Raw genomic sequence first — 20,865 nt, forward strand, 5'->3', positions numbered from 1 at the left:
CTGTCCAATCATTAGCTGACCACTAAGGTAAGAGAGAAAAGACACTTCTGTGGCAACGCATGATAAATATCGACTTTACAATATTAGTTTGGAAAAGTAACTAAACCAAGAAAAAAAAAAATCCTAGGGAGGAAGGAGAATTTGATTTTCACACGGACACACTACATTAAATGTCCAGTTTTAAACAAACAAAAAACCATTATGCAACATGCAGAGAAAAAACAATAGTCTATACACGAGAAAAAAAAAGTAGTCAATAGAAACTATCCCCGATGAAGCTGAGACACCGAACTTACTGGACAAAGACTTTATTTATTTTTATTTTTTATTGGGGTATAATTGTTTTACAATGTTGTGTTAGTTTCTACTGTACAGTGAAGTGGAGTTCCCTGTGCTAATATGGCAGGTTCTTATTAGTTATCTATTTTATACATATTAGTGTATATAGGTCGATCCCAATCTCCCAATTCATCCCACTAGACAAAGGCTTTAAATCAGTTACTTGAAATATATTCAAGGAACTAAATGATAGCCTGTATCTAAAAAGCTAAAGAAGGGTATTAGAACAATGCTTCACCAAAATAGAGAATATTAATATAGATATAAGAAATACAGAAAAGAATCCAAAGAAATTCTTGAGGTGCAAAGTATAACAACTCAAATGAAAAATTCACTAGCCAGGTTGAACAGCAGAAACACAGGTGTAACTCTTTGTGACCTTAGTTATTAGTTTCTTAGATATGCTAACAAAAGCACAAACAACCAAAAAAAAAATATAAATAAAACAGACTCCAGCAAAATTAAAAACTTCTGTGTCAAAGGACATTAGCAGGAAAGTGAAAAGACAATCTACAGTATGGGAGAAAATATTTGCAAATCACATATCTGATAATGGTCTAGTGTCCAGAATATATGAAGAACTCTCATAACTCAACAATAAAAAGACAACCCAAAAAGAGCTAAAGCCATTCTCCTAGTTCTATGAGGACATTTTGCAGATGTGATAACAAGTACACTATGGTTATTTTAAAGGTATTTTGAAACTGAAAAAGGTCCAGGGAAATGATCATTTTGTAAGATCAAATTAGATATGTTGCTCAATGATATTTATATCTATGAAAGTGTGAAGCCTACCCTACAACTGCTTTCTAAGTTTCTGGGGATAATCAATTACATAGTGACTTTGGACTTACTGGTATTTACTTAATATTTAAAAGAGCCAGGAAATAATCTAAGTATTTTGGAACATCAGTATTATCAATGGTAATCAATTTAATGATCATCACCAGAGCTTTAGAAGTGGAGAAATGTGGTCAAGGGGTAAGAGAAAAGATGTGGAGTCAGATGGGCTTCGTGTTTTACTGTAACTGATCTCAGTCAAGTTCATCCACTTCCTCAGAATCTCCTTCTTTACCTGTAAAATGTGAATCCTTAATAAGTATCCCGAAAGGATGAGAAATTACATATACATATGTATGTATTCCAGCAAAATGCCAGATATGTATCAAGAACTTTATAAAGAATAGCTTATATTATTAACTATCATAGTAAAGCATTACCCTTGCAGACCTCTCTCCTGGATTTCTAAAATGATAAGACTCACAGGTGATGAACATCAGGAGCCACTACATACAACGGTATGGAGCCAAATGCCTGATTTTAAAGTGATGACCTTAGTCACTCTCTTTTAAGAAGCATCTACTAAATAGTATACCTCAATTTATTTGATTTAGAAAAGCAAAAGTATCTGAATAGCAAGGTATATTGTAATGTGCTCCATTTTGTAAGACAACTATTAAGCTGAAGGGATGATACTATCTTTGCAGGGGTAAGGCTTATACAATTTGTACGTGACCACCTTAAATTTTTAAAAATGTTTTCTCATAAAGGAGGAACTGAGTATTTGCTGAAGAGCTATGTGTTCAGAACTTTGAACATGGATAGAATCTAAAGGGAATACTCATTAAATAGGGGCAGAGGAAGAATAAAAGTCAAGAGTATCCTTAGAACATATTGGTAAGCCATGGTGTCCCTTGCAGTAGCTGAAGGCAGGTTGCTAATATAGCTGTGATCTTCCAATGACCAACGCAAGGAGGAGAAAGCTCTCAGATAAGATTCAAACAAACAAAAATATTTGAGATGATTTTAGTTATAAGTAGCAAACTGCAGATATTACAATTCTGGTGAATTAACAAATTAAAAGCAGCTAGCATCTCAACAAAAAGAAAGTAATCTTACCGCATTAAAAAAAAACCCAAAAAACCAAAAACCAAAAAAAATCCTTTACTTAGCCCCTACCCTGTTGGCTGGCACTCCTGCTAGACACCATGGCGGGAAAGGGGTGTCCTGTCTAGTGAGTACGCTGGCGGGATGGAGATGACAGGCGACTGAAGAGAACTAGCAGGCAACGTGTCACATGCTGTGGCGAAGGTAAGCACCCAGGGTGGCACTGGGAAAGGGAAAGGGGAAGAAAATTTCCCAGAAGTGTTGAAAGCAGAGAAAAGCAAAAGGAGCTGGGAAAATTTATTAAAAATTCGGTGGAATGAACAGCAGGTGCAAAACAATGGAGGTACAGACACAAGAACCCTTCTCACCCAGGGTTCAGGTGAGCACACTGTGGAATGCAAACGAAAGGGGAGAGCAATGAGCCGGAGACACCCATATAGCAGACCACGCGTGGCCAAGTTACGGAGTGTGGATTTAGATTCCGCACTTCAGGACTCTCTCTGGAAACTGTGTGGGCATGGAGCCGGGAATGTCAGTCTGGAGGGCGGGACTTGCAACTCGGTCATTGCCTTGAGCATGTGGTCTGGCAAAATGCAGAGCCCACGGCTGCTTCAGTAATTTGTTAGTAGCTTAAAAAGAATATGGCTTCACCCATGCAGAATTCTCTTTCTATGCTTATTTAAAAGAATCAAGATTCTTTAAACTCCAGTAAATAACTGGGATTTTCTTAAGTAACTGAAATGTAAAGTAGTAGACTATTTAAAACCTACACTTATGTCATTCATTGCTTGTTCAATTATTCTGTCAGATATTACAATGTTAGTTTATTTGAATTTTCAAATTGTTTAGGTCACTGAATTATTGACTTTCATATTTTACAGTGAAGATTTTAAAAGATTAAAAATGCAATTTTCACAATATTTCTTTCATGACGATGATTTCACAGTTGGATTTGGCCTTGGGGGTGCAGCCTCTTCCATCACAAGTATTGTTTGTTCAATGGACAGGACGTGAAAAATATAGGACAGCATAAAGCAGATTGTGACAGACAAAAGAAGAAAAAGGAGGAGTGTGACTGCAGATGGATGTGTACGTTTCTGGGAGGGAGTGGAGGGGATTCTTGTTGATTACCTGCATTTTATTGCAAGAAGGAGATGAGGTCATTGGCTAAGAACAGTTGGGGAGGTCAGCCAACAAAGGATCAACAAAGGGTTACAATGAGGAGGAAGGATGAGGGTGACGGGCTGCCTGAGGGCTTTTGTCTGAGGGCTGGGGGACCTGAGGTACAGCAGCCCTCTCTCTCTGTCTCTCTTCTCCTAATGCTCTTATCTTCCAGTGTTCCCAACAACTGGCTGCTTTTCTTTAAATAATTTGACATTATGAAATTCCTCTTCAGATTTTTCTGAGGCTAGTTAGAAATTTTAAAGAAGAGTGAATGCAATCTTTGTCACAAGTTAACATATAATCGAGCGGAATCATCCATCTAGTGTAGCGGGGATGCTGCTGAGCTATCAACAGTTCCATCACAGAGGAGCTTAGAATACACGCTTAAAAAGCGCCAGGACCTGGGATGGGGACTCAGGACTCCACTGTCGGCAGAGCTCAGATGTGCTGAACGATTTCTTTTTACACTTGACATCTTTGCGTGGCTTCTCGTATTTCCATTTTCTCCTAGAGAACACTCCCCTTCACGACACGTCACAAAGTCTCTGTGTCGGCCCCCTGTTCTGCAGTCAGTCCTCTGCTTCACGTGCAAGTCCCTTCGAGTTCACACGCTGTTCCCTGGGAGTCTCTGCACCTGCCTTCTCTGCCTAGTCAATTTTTCACGATGAAGCTCCAATGAACCTCCTGCTCTGTTTCTCCCACAAACGCAGAGTCCACCACACCTGTTATGCGAATAATGGACCAACACATGCCGCTGTTACTGTACAGAAACGACTGACTGGCTCTGGCCTCACCTACTGTTTGTTATGAACACAGACTGTGTGGTACTGATTCTTTTGCACAGAGTAATGACAGGGCTGGAACATAACGAGGACCGCTCAGTAAATGCTCGTTAGACTGCTGGACTGAACGCTCCTGAGGAAAGCACGCCAAATCCCTCCTGCACCGAGTCCTCTCAGCTGCCCCGAGTTTGCCTCAGCCTGTCTACACATCTCTGGAGCCATTCCTCAGACGACCCAGAGTGAGGACACTGAGCAGGATAAACTCCTTTATTCTAAGCAACTTAACTGAATTTCCTCTGCAAGAAGCTTAACAGAGCTCCTTTATGTTGTTAAAATGCACTGCAAAGATGCCCCTTCCTTGCACTTTAAAAACAGGGTCCTGTACCTGTGAGTGAGGCAGTACTGCAGGCACGCCTCTCTAACCAAGTGCTGGGAAACCATCAGTCTGTACGAACCTCTGAAGGACTCCTGTCCTAGACAGAATCCATGCCTCCACTTTCCCATCTCACCACCACGCCACCTGCCAGTCAATCTTTCTTTATCTCCTATTTCTCTCTCATATCTTTCCTCTACATTCCCGACGTGACTGCATTAGAATCACTCAGAAGCTGCCTCGTACTTCCTTATCTAATCCTTTCTCCAGAATCATCTGCTAAAATGCAAACCTAAGCTTGTTGCTTCCTTGCTTACAAATCTCCACTCCTCTCGCCTGGTTCCTACGAGAGAGACAGTGCACTGTTAAGCTTCATCAGCATGTTAAGGGCCCTTAGGAAGCCTGTCCGTTTCATGCTGTAATTTCTCCGCACATGCTGTTCCCTCTTTAGGTCTTTCGCTGGGAGACTCCAGGCTGAATCATCACTCCCTTCTCTGTGCTTCCCTGATAACTGGTAACTTGCACGTACACAGTGCCCACAATTATTTCTCTGCCTCCTTTCTCTCCCCCTGGTCTACAAGGTCCTTAAAAGGAAGGAACAGACCTTGTTCTCTTGTATTCTCAATGTCGGGAACACAGTAATGAATAAAGAAAGGAACTAATTAAAGACCAAGTGGCAGGAAACATAGCAATAGCTTCTCTAAGATGAATGCGAACTGAGGAGATGTGCTAGAGTAAGATGCAACATTTACTCAAATAGTGTAAATTTTGATAAGGAGACCTCACCTGAATTCTTTTCTCAAACATTACCTATCAATCTTACAGTCCCTGCCCTCAGGAAAAAAATTTCCCGTTAAAACTCTGTATTCAGGACTTCCCTGGTGGTGCAGTGGGTAAAGACCCACGCTCCCAATGCAGGGAACCTGGGTTCGATCCCTGGTCCAGGAACTAGAGCCCACATGCGTGTCTCAACTAAGACCTGGCACACCCAAATAAATAAATATTAAAAAAAAAAACCCTCTGTATTCTATTCCTGAAAGTCAGAACATTATTAAAAAGAGTGAACAAAGATGGACAAGAAATAAATGTATATTAATAAACATTCTTGAATCATTAAAGAGACTTATTCATCAAGATCCACTTCTGAGTTTTTGTCTTCGATAAGGAAGATGTCTAAATGGAACTGACGGGGTGACGTGGACACTTGACAGGTGTCAGGGGGTCACATTATGGCGAGACACGCCCTAACACAGGGAGAGATCCTTCATGTGCCATTCGCGACCTGAAAACTCCACCGACATATGGCCCAATACCAAAGAAATCTTGCTCTGAAGAGAAAAGATTTTCTAGGATAAAGGAAACAGCGTGACCTATTTAATTCTATTTCTGTCACAAGTAAAATCAAGCATAAAATTTAAGCTGGGAAAAACCATTTTAAACAGAGAATTTACAAAAGTGATTTGAAAATAATGTTTAGGTTTTGAGTCCTTTTAAAAGGAGACAGTTATGCTGACCACACACCACCTCACCAGGGTGAAACCTGGTCATTTCAAAATGTAAAAAGTTTTCACATAAAATACAGTATTAAAAGATTATTTAAGTCTATTATTACCATGATTCTGTTGAGTTTATAAAACATACACATTAGCTAAAAATAGTCTTTTGAGAAATTCATTCTTGCTGGGGTTCTGAATAATAGTAATATCCTCGTTGAGTATCAGCAATGACCGTGAACATATCACATAACCAAGTTATTTTATAATTAAGGACAAAATCACAACATTAATAACAATGCTAAATAAGAATCTGTCCCCCATAATCACTTAAATAAGACATCATTAATTCAACAATCAAATTGCATCCCCACGTGTTGATCTATGGCTGTGAGGAGTATATTATGCGGCTTCTAGACTCATACAACTTCTTCATCTCAGTCTTTGGAGTCTGATGCCCACGTTCAAATTCCAGCTCTGCCTCTTAACTGGCTATGTGGCTTCCGGGAAATCACCTACCCTCCTTCCACCTCAATTTTATAATCATAATCCACATCCTGGCTGTTTCCAATGGTTGTGGGAGGATTAACCAAAAAAAATATCTATGAAAGCTGTTTGGCACAGTTCTTGCCCAATAAAGCTAGTTCCATTTTATTGAAGACCTGTTCCCTTTAACACTCTCAAGCTATTAGGCCAGAGAAACATCAGAGCTATCCAGGTATTTTTCTTTTGTTGAATGTGATAAATTCTTAAAATGTTGTCTAAACTGTGATGTCTACATTTTCATTCTGCAAATACTAGTATTAACGACTACTGTGGTTTTTAGATAAAGGAATGGCTGACCAACAGTAGTTGTAATTCTATCCACATCTGAACACAGCTTTTAAAAACACATCTACATCAATTATTCATAGAAAGTCTTCTCTTCTCTCAGTTTGTATCTGAGATAGAACTAGATTTATTTAGATTTGACAAGAAATACAATATAATACAATACAATACAGAAGATAAAATAACAAAGAGGTTAACCCAGAAATCCCACAAAGGGAAGGGAAAACTTTTAAATAGAAAATTAAAGAAAGTAAGATTAAACCAGAAATTCCACAAAGATGAGAAAAAGGGGGATAACTAAATTTTATTAAGCCCACATTACGTAACTCATGCTAAGGATTTTTGTATCGGTTTTGCCATTTTCCCCAGGAAGCAGGCATTTGTTGAATGCCTACTGTTCCAAGCCCTTGGGGATATCGTGTTGAACAAACAAAACAAAACAAACACCTTTGTCCTCATGGGGCTTACATTCCAGTGGGGAAGCAGACAAACATCAACCCTCACATACACAGTGCATAGCACAGTGAGGGTGTGGAGGAGCTGGAGATCTCGGACAGGTGCCAGAGGAGTCCTCACAGAAAGGACTGCGTACAAATGTGAGCAAACGGAGAAGCTAGCTATGCTGGTGTCTCAGGCAGAAGGACAGCAGACACAGAGGCCTGAGGGGGGAGGTCACAGTGGGTGAGCCGGGGGAGAAGTGCAGGTGCCACATCACGCCTTTGGGGCTTGAAGGGAATGAGGTGCCGCTGGAGGCTTTTGTGCCTCATGAGACCTTCTGTGTCGTCCAGGTTTCTGTCTTTCTGTTTCATTGGTTTAACCTCCAGTACACTATTTCTTCCCTTATCTGTGTCTAATCTGCAACTAAAACCATTCCGTTATTTTTTTTTATTTTTCAGTTCTAAAATGGCTGTTTTCTATATTTGCCAGTTGCCTGCTTAAATCATCAACTTTATCTTTTAATTCCATGATTATAAAGAGCATAGTTATTTTAAAGTTTGTGTCTGCTACATGAATCTATCGCGGTCTGCTTTTTACTGTTTCCTCATCTTGTATGCCTATAATTTTTGATTAATTGCAATTACATATGAAAAATTAAGAGAAATAATTTAAGGCCTACACTGTTCTATTCCTCTAGAGAGATTGTATCTGCTCTTGGTGGAGGACAGAAGAATTAGCAACCTGCACCCCACACAGGACTGAGATGATAAGCCTTCCTCTGGGAGTAGAGCTTTTCTGGGTTCTGATCCAAAGCCTAGGGGATTAATCAGCCCCCTAAACCCAAACTTGGGGAGCCTTAAACTCCAACTATTTTGTTTTATCCTTCCCAAATTCTGGATTTCTTTTAAGGCTCAATTCAGCTTCTCAGCTGCCTCTTCAGGAATTGGTAGAAGCGTTCACGGCCTTTCTCAACCAGCGTTCCACCAGAGAGTGAAGCCCGGTGCCCTAAGGTGTCCACTGCGTATAAAGTGAGTTCACTTCTCTCCCGTGCATCTAGAACAGCAGTCGTTTGTACCACCCCTGGGAAACTAAGGAAATAATTATGCACATCATTTTCTATGTTCTGTGGGTTCTGGAACCCCAGTTGAGAAAGGCTGCCCCAAGGGAAAATCAGCCAGAAATGCTAAAAGGGTCTGGCAGCTGATTCCTATCTATACCCAACATATCTGATTACGGCCTATATCCTCCACTGGAAATGTCGTCTCCCTGAGAACAGGGGCTTCGCCTACTATGGGCTCACTCAGCCTTCCATGTGCTCCTGGAGGAGCGGCCAGGGGAGAGGCAGCAAGTGCTTCCAGTTGCGGGACGAAGGGGAAGGGGCTCCTGGCCCAGCCGGATGCACACCTGGTTCACGGTGCAGAGGCTTCTCCACAATGAAAGCATCAACTACCAGAGCTTCATAATGTTAGTATTAAGATTTCTCCTTGCTCAGCTTTTAGACTCACCCAGAAACCTTCAGATTCTCATCTGGTTTAACAGCAGAGGGACCAGATGTGCTGAAGGTTTGTTCGGCTTGAACAAATCTGCTTGAAGGAAGACGTGCTGTTCTGTTATAAACAAGAGTATCTGGTCTGTCTAACACAACGTTTTTAATACACAGATTGATGACATTTTTAAACTTTTTATTCAAGCATAAAATAACTCATAGAAAGGTACAAATCCTAAGTACACAGCTTCGTGAATTTTCACCAAGTGAGCACAGCTATGAAACCAGCACCCGGATCAAGAAAGGCAACATCAACAGCCCCCAGGAGCTCCCCTTGTGCGCATCCTCAGTTATTATCTCCCCCACAAAGGAACGCCATCCTGACTCTCAACACCACCAGGGAGGTTAACTTGCTTTCGAGCTTCACAGAGATGGAAGCAGAGTGGCTACCCCTTCGTGCCGGGTTTCTTTCCGTCAACTGCGTGCCCGTGAGATCTGTCCACGGTGCTGCAGGCAGCAAGCCCTGCTTCCTTCTCGCTGCTTGAAAACTTGGTCTGTATGATTGTACTACCACTTCTTTATCCACCCCAGTTATGAATACTTTGCTTCTTTCTAGTTTTGCCTACATGCCTCTTAGGCACGTCTTGTGGTGCATCCAAGTATGAGTCTCTGTTGAGTGGTTCCCAGAGCAGAATCACTGGCTCTTGGGGAGGCATGTTTTCGCCTTTAACACGTGGTACCAAACATTTTTCCAAAGCAGTTGCATTGACTTACATTCCCACAACAGTGGATGAGAATTCCTATAGCACCCCATTCCAGCTAACACTTCAAACTATCTTTTTAACTTTAATCTTCCTGGTGGGTGTGAATAGTACTGGATATTTTGTTTTTCATATATTAATGTTTGGGGCACAGTTAGCAAGAGTTGGCCCTGAAAGATGGAGCAATATTGGTAAACTGAAGAACTAAATATTCCTTTTAATGTGCCAGGCACTATTCTAAATACTTTCCATATGTTAATTTACCTAATCTTCCTAACAACCCCATGTGATAAGCACGAATATTTCCATTTACAGATTAGGAATTGAGGCACAGAGCAGTTAAGCAACTTGCCTAAGGTCACACAGCAATTACAGGCACAGCAAGGATTTCAAACTAGTGAGTTTGGCTCCTGACTTTGCTTTTAACCACTGATATTGCTGAACTGAATGAATAAGCATTTTCAGAACTCTAATGAAAAACTGATGAACTCATAAAAGTGCTAACAAAAGATCAAGATGAAAAAAAAATTAATTACATGGGACTGAATGAACTGATGAGGATGAGTATAATTTTTGTGACTTTCTGTCTGAATTAAAAAAAAAAAATCCCACAAGGACTCAGAGGCAAAGAATATACAAATCAATTTTCACTGCAAAGTAAAGGAGCTGTTACAGTGGAGGATTACTGGACTGAATGTCAATATTATGACATCGTATGAGTGTGTTTCATGTTTGGTAATTGCAATCATTGTTGCTTTTGTTGCGGTCATCCATGTACAATGCTTGGTGTCAGTCTATTTATCTCTTGTAAAAATAAAATACAGTGTGTGTGTGTGGAAAAAAAAAACCACTGATATTCTGCCTGACCCTATAAAACTGAGGGTCAGACCCTGTACCTTAATGAACTCCCCAAGATAATGCCACACTATGAGGACATATCGAGATGGCCAGCTGGTCTTCCACTTGTATCACCCAACCTGATGATGTGGCTGTACTTTAAACTGCTTTAGCCCTAAAGTATCTTTCAAGATTCCATGTACTGTTATGTACCTCAGCTCTATTCTACCTATAAACAAACTGAATAGAATAAAAATAAAGGTATAAATAAAAAGACGCTAGTAAACCTCATCAGTACTGTACCAGCAGAGCGCTCTGCTGTCCCTGCACACGCTTGCACCTGCATGTGCCTATGCCTTAGAATGTCACGTGAGTCTTCATGGAAAGTGTCCCCCCCCCCACCCCTTTTCCTGTTTGGTTTACACAGTTTCCTCTGGAAAGTCTTCCCACGTTCCATCAAGCAGTTAGCCTTCCTTCCTCCGTCCTCCCTAAACACTCTGTATGTAAGTCAATTGCAGGTGTTCCTCTCCTGAATAATCACTGGGCTTTGTTTCTGAATCAAGAAATCAAACATTGATTACTTACTCAATTCTGGGCTCTGTGGATAAAAAGCCATGGCCCCTATCATCAGCTTAAAATATAATGGGAAACAGTAAGACAAATTAAAGAGTGATCACATCACTCTAAGGTAAGTACCCTAAATAGGATGTACACACGTGGATCCAAATAATGACCACCTGACGTTTCCAGGGGATTGTGAAAGCCTTCAAAGTGAGGGTGATAACTGTTCCTTCGTAGACTCTGGTCTACTTGCAGGCGAGGACTGAGTTCTACGCACGCTGGTGAAAAGCTCAAGGAAAACAATAAAACGAAGATGGCAGGTTCTTGTGGGAAATCCACTGTAACAGAGGACTAGTCTAGTGGTTCTCAAGTTCCCCTCCCAGCCTCTGCCCTGATTCACCCAAGGGATGTGACACGCCCCTCACATTAGCTCAACTACAATTGCTCGCTCACCTTACTTGGATGGGCAAGCCTAGTTAGGGAGACAGAATCTGCTTTCCATGCCTTAGAGACATTGCCATTTCAGAGTCCTCTACTCCCTTAATAAAGCACATTTTGGGGGGTTGTTTTTGCTTAAAGGAGGAAAAACAAAAACAAAATCCCTTCATATTCACAACTTTAAAATCTGAAATTATTTCCTAAAGTTTTACATTTCTAAAAGAGGTCAAGTTTTCAAGCAATTTAGGAAAGAGATAGATTTGTGAAGCTCCTGATAGACATTTCAAGTAAATTGCACACTGCTCTTATTCTTGCTTCTGGTAAAATGGATATAAAAAATTACAGAACCTTCATCTTTTTATCTAAAATAAAAAGGTGTCCCTAGGCTTTTCAATCCACATTTAAAATGCATTTTCATAAATAACCTTTTCACAATCTGTAACTCTGTTTTAATTAAATTTCTCACTGTGGAAAACAAGATAATTGAAGCAGTTTAGAAATTACTTGTCAAAAAAATTACGCCAGTAGTCACTGCAATGGGAAAATTTGCCGTTAGTACAACTCTCATCTGGACCGAAACTCCCAGACTAGTCATACAATTAAAACTTCAGGTGAGCTCTCAGAAGAATGACAAGGAACGTGACTTCCCTGAGTCTTTAAGCAAAGTCTACATCACAGAATTATGTGTACATTTTAAAGATAAATTTGGTTTTTCCCTACAGGCTTTCACTGATGTTCCTAGTTGACAAAATTTCAGAAGAGTTTATTCCTAGGGCAAACGGAGAAATGGTGGTCCCTGCGGAGACATTTTATAGACAAGGACACTGTTGATGGTGGTAGCAGCGTCTTTCTTGAGACAAGTTTCTTTTCCTACAGCTTTAATGAGTCTGATGCTAGAGAACAGGCAGGAAAGGCATGTCTTTGTGTACAAACACAAGGTATAGATTTCTGCTCCCATTTAAACTGTCTCTTTGACCCTTCACACTTGGGTTAGGTTAACCAATGGCAGAAGTCCTATGAGGACACACCCTCCAGTAGTTGCAGAAGGACTAGTAAAACCAACTACTACTCAATCACCGGCCTCTTGCTCTAAGTTTCACATAGGAACCCTCATGTCTGAAGTGATTAAGCAATTTTTCCCATTCATTTGTCAGTTTCTCTGTCCACAAACAGAGTTTTAAATTAGATGAAACTGACTTGTCCAGGAAGCACCGGATCTTTGGTTAAGAGCATGGGCTCTGGAGCCAGACGCTGGGCTTCAAATTCTAGCTCTGCCCCAATCAGCTGTATGACTTCTAGAAAGTATTGATATTTATCTCATGTGGTGTTTTAAGGATATGACATATCGACGTAAAGCGCTGAGAAAAGTGCTTGTGAAGAAAAATAAGGGCATGTGGGTTTCATTACTTACTAGAAGTGTGATTTGGGAAAAATTAGTCATCCTCTCTAAACGGTCTGGTGATCACGTTTACCTCACAGGGCTGAAGTGATGAGTGAATAAGACGATACAGGAGAAGTGCCCGGCACACTAATACGTTCTATAAAGTAAATACCCAACAAATGGCAGCTGCCTTTTCTTCCATCAACTTCTAAAAGTTGAAGAGTACACTGTTTTCCTGTGGTTACGGAATCAGAAAAACATTAGAAGACTAAACCAGTTAGGAGAAACTGTCCTGCACTTCTGTGATCGTTTCCAAATGAAGCCATCTCCTTCAGATACTGTCCTTCCAAACATATAATAAATTAAAGCAGCAACTTCTGACCTTAAGACTGAAGTTGATGATTTTACAAAGAAGCACCTAGAAAGCTCAGGATCCTCTTCAGTCACTCAGACAGACCAGATAAGGGCATCAATCTGGAAGAAAGGTCCATGGCTAGGGATGCCTTTGCTATACAATTACGATTGTGTCTCCAGCTCTGGTTCTTATACTCTTTCCTCACTTATTTTCTCACTTCTTCTAGGTCATAAACACTATACAAGTGAGAATATTGTGAATAAAAGCTTCAGACCCCGGGTTAGGGAACCCGGGATCCAATCTCAGTTCACCCACTTCTCAGCCCGCAGGCCACTGGATGGGATGTCCACCCTTGCACAGTGCAGGCTGGGTTATCCCCTGTGTCTGTGGCTTAGTGACCTTCCTTCCTTCCTCCTGTCTGGGAGAAGACACCACCCGGCAGCACTGTGAGGGCTGGGGCAGCAACGTACGGGGAAGCACGGGGGGACCACATGCGCCACTGCACACCACATCCCCCGTGGGGAGGCCCTGATGGGAGCATCTGAAGAGAAAAGCGCCTGGTGCTCTAGTCAGATGTACTTGGCTCTGCTACTTCCTATGGCCCAGCAGCCTCAAGGAGCCTGCACATCCTTCTCTAAAACGTATAAAAGTCCTTCATGTGCCCAGCCATCCCCTGCCTCGCTCAAGTAGGCACTGCCACACCAGATGGGGTGGTTTGAGGACAATTCCACATTCTGTTCAGTAAACACCATACAGCTGGATAATCAGAGCATTTCAAGTACCTGAGAGAGCTTTCATATTCTGATGAACTCATACGACTTCATCTAGAACGCCCCACTGTACGTATGTTTAAAGGTGATTAACCCATCAGCTCAGGCTCAAAAGCTTAAATGATTACACAATATTAAGATATCAAGGGATATTAGTGAATGGTAAATACCTCCCATGAATAGAAGGCTGATGCAACCATAATTAAATGAGTTAAAAAATAATATGATTAAAATTTCTAAGACAATTCTAGATTATAAATCTTGAAAGGTGAGTTTGCATTTAAAAAGAGATCTCACTTTTAAAATTATTTTTCAAAACTTGTTTTAGAATTCAAAAGATTCAGAGCCACTCACCTTTAGCTTGTTTCTCTCATTAGAATGTTTGCTTTGTTTATTTTGTGACTTTCCTTTCAATATCAAGATTTCTATTTGATGAAAATACAATTTCTTATTAAAAGAACATGTTTAGGGTGAGTGGAAACCAAGTAAATTTCAGAAAACAACCAATTATAGAATTTTAAAGTTGGAAAAGAGGTTAGAACAGCATCTGGTCTAACCTGCTGATTTATAGGTAAAGTACCATCACCTGCATTTTGCAGATGAAGAAACTAAAAAGGTTAGTTTACACAAGAAAAAAAAACAGACGTGATACAGACAATAAGGAGGATTAGAAACCAAGTATTTTACATCTCAGAATAATATCCTCTTTATTAAATTGCACTGTCTTTCCAATTTATTAGGTCACTAAATGTTTGCTAAAATTGGCTTTAGTTTTATTTCACTAAGTATGTTTAACAAGGCACATGACACACGGAATGACAGAATTAGTTGACATTAATAAAAGCCATCCTCCATATGTTTATTTAGTATCTCCAAAATGTCAGGCCCTGTGATAGGCTCTGGGCAAACTAAGATTTAAAAAAAAAATGACATAGTTCCTGCCCTGAGGAATTCCACCCTACAGGGAACAAAGACAAGTAAGCAGACACTGAGGCAGGCATCACGTGCACCCAGGGGTGCCTGAGTAGGACCAGGAAGGCTTCACAGCTGAAGAATAAATAGTAAAAAGAATTGGTAGGGACAGAACAAAAAAAGGCATTAGAAGAGAAGCAATAGTACATACACAGATAGCCACACAGTCCTGGTATGTTTAAGGAACTGCAGTACAGGTATTGATTGAAATAAAATGATGATGTGGGGACAGAAGGGGGTTAAGAGGCTGAAGAGGGCAGTGAAGAAAGCCTTCAGACATCATTTAGAAGAATCTCAACTTTATCCTCCTAAACTTCTCAACTAGTTCTTACGTTCTGGGGCTGGCGGGGCAGTAGCATCATCAGACTTTAGATACCAGAAAGCACACCAGAAGTAATATGAGTAATACATCATTCAAGGGAAGGACCCAGGGTTAGGGCAGGACAACAAGCAAAGGTGGGACTAAGGAGGCTAAGGTAATCATCTGTCTGTGTGTCTGTCCATCCATCCATCCATCCATGTCTGTCCATCCATCTAAACAACCAGCCTTAGAGGGCAGACAGCAGAAGCAAGAAGAACTACAATCCTGCAGCCTGTGGAAAAAAACCCACATTCACAGAAAGACAGACAAGATGAAAAGGCAGAGGGCTATGTACCAGATGAAGGAACAAGATAAAACCACAGAAAAACAACTAAATGAAGTGGAGAGAGGCAACCTTCCAGAAAAAGAATTCAGAATAATGATAGTGAAGATGATCCAGGACCTCGGAAAAAGAATGGAGGCAAACAGCGAGAAGATGCAAGAAATGTTAACAAAGACCTAGAAGAATTACAGAACAAACAAACAGAGATGAACAATACAATAACTGAAATGAAAACTACACTGGAAGGAATCAATAGCAGAATAACTGAGGCAGAAGAACGGATAAGTGACCTGGAAGACAGAATGGTGGAATTCACTGCTGTGGAACAGAATAAAGAAAAAAGAATGAAAAGAAATGAAGACAGCCTAAGAGACCTCTGGGACAACATTAAATGCCACAACATTCGCATTATAGGGGTGCCAGAAGGAGAAGAGAGAGAGAAAGGACCTGAGAAAATATTTGAAGAGATTATAGTCGAAAACTTCCCTAACATGGGAAACGAAATGGCCACCCAAGTCCAGGAAGTACAGAGAGTCCCATACAGGATAAACCCAAGGAGAAACACGCTGAGACACATAGTCATCAAACAGGCAAAAATTAAAGACAAAGAAAAATTATTGAAAGCAGCAAGAGAAAAACGACAAATAACATACAAGGGAACTCCCATAAGGTTAACAGCTGATTTCTCAGCAGAAACTCTACAAGCCAGAAGGGAGTGGCATGATATACTTAAAGTGATGAAAGGGAAGAACCCACAACCAAGACTACTCTACCCGGCAAGGATCTCATTCAGATTCGATGGAGAAATCAAAAGCTTTACAGACAAGCAAAAGCTAAGAGAATTCCGCACCACCAAATCAGCTCTACAACAAATGCTAAAGGAGCCTTTCTAAGTGGGAAACACAAGAGAAGAACAGGACCTACAAAAACGAACCAAAAACAATTAAGAAAATGGTCATAGGAACATACATACCGATAATTACCTTAAACGTGAATGGATTAAATGCTCCAAGCAAAAGACACAGGCTTGCTGAATGGATACAAAAACAAGACCCATCTATATGCTGTCTACAAGAGACCCACTTCAGACCTAGGGACACATTCAGACTGAAAGTGAGGGAATGGAAAAAGATATTCCATGCAAATGGAAAATCAAAAGAAAGCTGGAGTAGCAATACTCATTATCAGATAAAATAGACTTTAAAATAAAGAATGTTACAAGAGGCAAGGAAGGGCACTACATAATGATCAAGGGATCAATCCAAGAAGATATAACAATTATAAATATATATGCACCCAACACAGGAGCACCTCAATACATAAGGCAACTGCTAACAGCTATAAAAGAGGAAATTGACAGTAACACAGTAATAGTGGGGAACTTTAACACCTCACTTACACCAATGGACAGATCATCCAAAATGAAAATAAATAAGGAAACAGAAGCTTTAAATGACACAATAGAGCAGATAGATTTAATTGATATTTATAGGACATTCCATCCAGAAACAGCAGATTATACTTTCTTCTCAAGTGTGCACGGAACATTCTCCAGGACAGATCACATCTTGGGTCACAAATCAAGCCTCAGTAAATTCAAGAAAACTGAAATCATATCAAGCATCTTTTCTGACCACAAGGCTAGGAGATTAGAAATGAATTACAGGGAAAAAAACGTAAAAAAAACAAACACATGGAGGCTAAACAATACATTATTAAATAACCAAGAGATCACTGAAGAAATCAAAGAGAAAATAAAAAAATACCTAGAGAAATATGACAATGAAAACACGACAATCCAAAACCTATGGGATGCAGCAAGAGCAGTTCTAAGAGGGAAGTTTATAGCTATACAAGCCTACCTCAAGAAACAAGAAAAATCTCAAATAAACAATCTAACCTTACACCTAAAGGAACTAGAGAAAGAAGAATAAACAAAACCCAAAGTTAGCAGAAGGAAAGAAATCATAAAGACCAGAGCAGAAGTAAATGACATAGAAACAAAGAAAACAATAGCAAAGATCAATAAAACGAAAAGCTGGTTCTTTGAGAAGATAAACAAAATTGATAAGCCATTAGCCAGACTCATGAAGAAGAAGAGGGAGAGGACTCAAATCAATAAAATTATAAATGAAAACGGAGAAGTTACAACAGACACCGCAGAAATACAAAGCATCCTAAGAGACTACCACAAGCAACTCTATGCCAATAAAATGGACAACCTGGAAGAAATGGACAAATTCTTAGAAAGGTATAACCTTCCAAGACTGAAGAAGGAAGAAATAGAAAATATGAATAGACCAATCACAAGTAATGAAATTGAAACTGTGATTAAAAATCTTCCAACAAACAAAAGTCCAGGACCAGATGGCTTCACAGGTGAATTCTATCAAACATTTAGAGAAGAGCTAACACCCATCCTTCTCAAACGCTTCCAAAAAATTGCAGACGAAGGAATACTCCCAAACTCATTCTATGAGGCCACCATCACCCTGATGCCAAAACCAGACAAAGATACCACAAAAAAAGAAAATTACAGACCAGGATCACTGATGAACATAGATGCAAAAATCCTCAACAGAATACTAGCAAACAGAATCCAACAACACATTAAAAGGATCATACACCATGATCAAGTGGGATTTATCCCAGGGATGCACGGATTCTTTCATATAGGCAAATCAATCAGTGTGGTACACCACATTAACAAATTAAGGAATAAAAACCATACGATCATCTCAATAGATGCAGAAAAAGCTGTTGACAAAATTCAACACCAATTTATGATAAAAACTCTCCAGAAAGTGGGCATAAAGGGAACCTAGCTCAACATAATAAAGGCCATATGCGACAAACCCACAGCAAACATCATTCTCAATGGTGAGAAACTGAAAGCATTTCCTCTAAGATCAGGAAGAAGACAAGGATGTCCACTTTCACCACTATTATTCAACATAGTTTTGGAAGTCCTAGCCATGGCAATCAGAGAAGAAAAAGAAATAAAAGTAATACAAATTGGAAAAGAAGAAGTTAAACTGTCACTGTTTGCAGATGACATGATACTATACATAGAGAATGCTAAAGATGCCACCAGAAAACTACTAGAGCTGATCAATGAATCTGGTAAAGTTGCAGGATACAAAATTAATGCACAGAAATCTCTTGGATTCCTATACACTAATGATGAAAAATCTGAAAGCGAAATTAAAGAAACACCCCCGTTTACCATTGCAACAAAAAGAATAAAATACCTAGGAATAAACCTACCTAGGGAGACAAAAGACCTGTATGCAGAAAACTATAAGACACTGATGAAAGAAATTAAAGATGATACAAACAGATGGAGATATATACCATGTTCTTGGATTGGAAGAATCAATATTGTGAAAATGACTATGCTGCCCAAAGCAATCTACAGATTCAATGCAATCCCTATCAAATTACCAATGGCATTTTTTACGGAACTAGAACAAAAAATCTTAAAATTTGTATGGAGACACAAAAGACCCTGAATAGCCAAAGCAGTCTTGAGGGAAAAAAATGGAGCTGGAGCAATCAGACTCCCTGATTTCAGACTATACTACAAAGCTACAGTAATCAAGACAATATGGTAGTGGCACAAAAGCAGAAATATAGATCAATGGAACAGGATAGAAAGCCCAGAGATAAACCCATGCACCTATGGTCAACTAATCTATGACAAAGGAGGCAAGGATATACAACGGAGAAAAGACAGTCTCTTCAATAAGTGGTGCTGGGAAAATTGGAAAGCTACATGTAAAAGAATGAAATTAGAACACTCCCTAACACCATACACAAAAATAAACTCAAAATGGATTAGAGACCTAAATGTAAGACCGGACACTATAAAACTCTTAGAGGAAAACATAGGAAGAACACTCTTTGACATAAATCACAGCAAGATCTTTTCTGATCCACCTCCTAGAGTAATGGAAATAAAAACAAAAATAAACAAATGGGACCTAATGAAACTTCAAAGCTTTTGTACAGCAAAGGAAACCATAAACAAGACAAAAAGACAACCCTCAGAATGGGAGAAAATATTTGCAAACGAATCAACAGACAAAGGATTAATCTCCAAAATATATAAACAGCTCATTCAGCTCAATATTAAAAAAACAAACAACCCAATCCAAAAATGGGCAGAAGACCTAAATAGACATTTCTCCAAAGAAGACATACAGATGGCCAAGAAGCACATGAAAAGCTGCTCAACATCACTAATCATTAGAGAAATGCAAATCAAAACTACAATGAGGTATCACCTCACACCGGTCAGAATGAGCATCATCAGAAAATCTACAAACAATAAATGCTGGAGAGGGTGTGGAGAAAAGGGAACCCTCTTGCACTGTTGGTGGGAATGTAAATTGATACAGCCACTATGGAGAACAGTATGGAGGTTCCTTAAAAAACTAAAAAGAGAATTGCCATATGACCCAGCAATCCCACTACTGGGCGTATACCCAGAGAAAACCATAATTCAAAAAGACACATGCACCCCAATGTTTATTGCAGCTCTATTTACAATAGCCAGGTCATGGAAGCAACCTAAATGCCCATCAACAGACAAATGGATAAAGAAGATGTGGTACATATATACAATGGAATATTACTCAGCCATAAAAAGGAACGAAATTGGGTCATTTGTAGAGACACAGATGGATCTAGAGACTGTCATACAGACTGAAGTAAGTCAGAAAGAGAAAAACAAGTATCATATATTAATGCATATATGTGGAACCTAGAAAAATTGTACAGATGAACCGGTTTGCAGGGCAGAAATTGAGACACAGATGCAGAGGACAAACGTATGGACACCAAGGGGGGAAAGCGGCGGGGGGTGGTGGTGGTGGTGGTGTGCTGAACTGGGAGATTGGGATTGACATGTAGACACTGATGTGTATAAAACGGATGACTAATAAGAACGTGCTGTATAAAAAAATAAATAAAATTAAATTGAAAAAATAAAATAAAATAAAATAAACAACCAGCATTTACTGAGGGACTACTATATGTTAGGTGGTAGGAATAAAAGAGTAAACAAAGACTTAAAGTTAGCGAGAAGTCAGACGTGAAAACGATATACAAACAAGTAACTACGAATTGTGGAAAGTGCAGGCACTGTGAGAGGCCATCATCAGAACACAGGAGTTGGACGCGGGGAGGTTGGCAAGAATGTTTCCTAAGACGCAGGAGGACAAGCGTCTTCCCTAAAGCAGCTGTGACGTAGATTAACTGGAGATCAAACAGTTATTCATGAAGAAGTGAGCCGTGTTTACCGTGTGAATGCAGGGAATGACGATGAACGAACGAGATCCTGGGCGCCTGG

The 20,865-nt window shown here is 39.9% G+C and overlaps 1 protein-coding gene across 4 annotated transcripts in view; it reads right to left on the reverse strand.

Annotated features, from left to right (window-relative positions):
- Nucleotides 1-20,865, reverse strand: part of KHDRBS3 (KH RNA binding domain containing, signal transduction associated 3) — a 167,225-nt gene that overhangs the window by 39,902 nt on the left and 106,458 nt on the right. The gene's annotated exons all lie outside the window — the stretch shown is intronic.

This window comes from Balaenoptera musculus, chromosome 17 (assembly GCF_009873245.2).
Source record: "Balaenoptera musculus isolate JJ_BM4_2016_0621 chromosome 17, mBalMus1.pri.v3, whole genome shotgun sequence".
Lineage (NCBI taxonomy): Eukaryota > Metazoa > Chordata > Mammalia > Artiodactyla > Balaenopteridae > Balaenoptera > Balaenoptera musculus.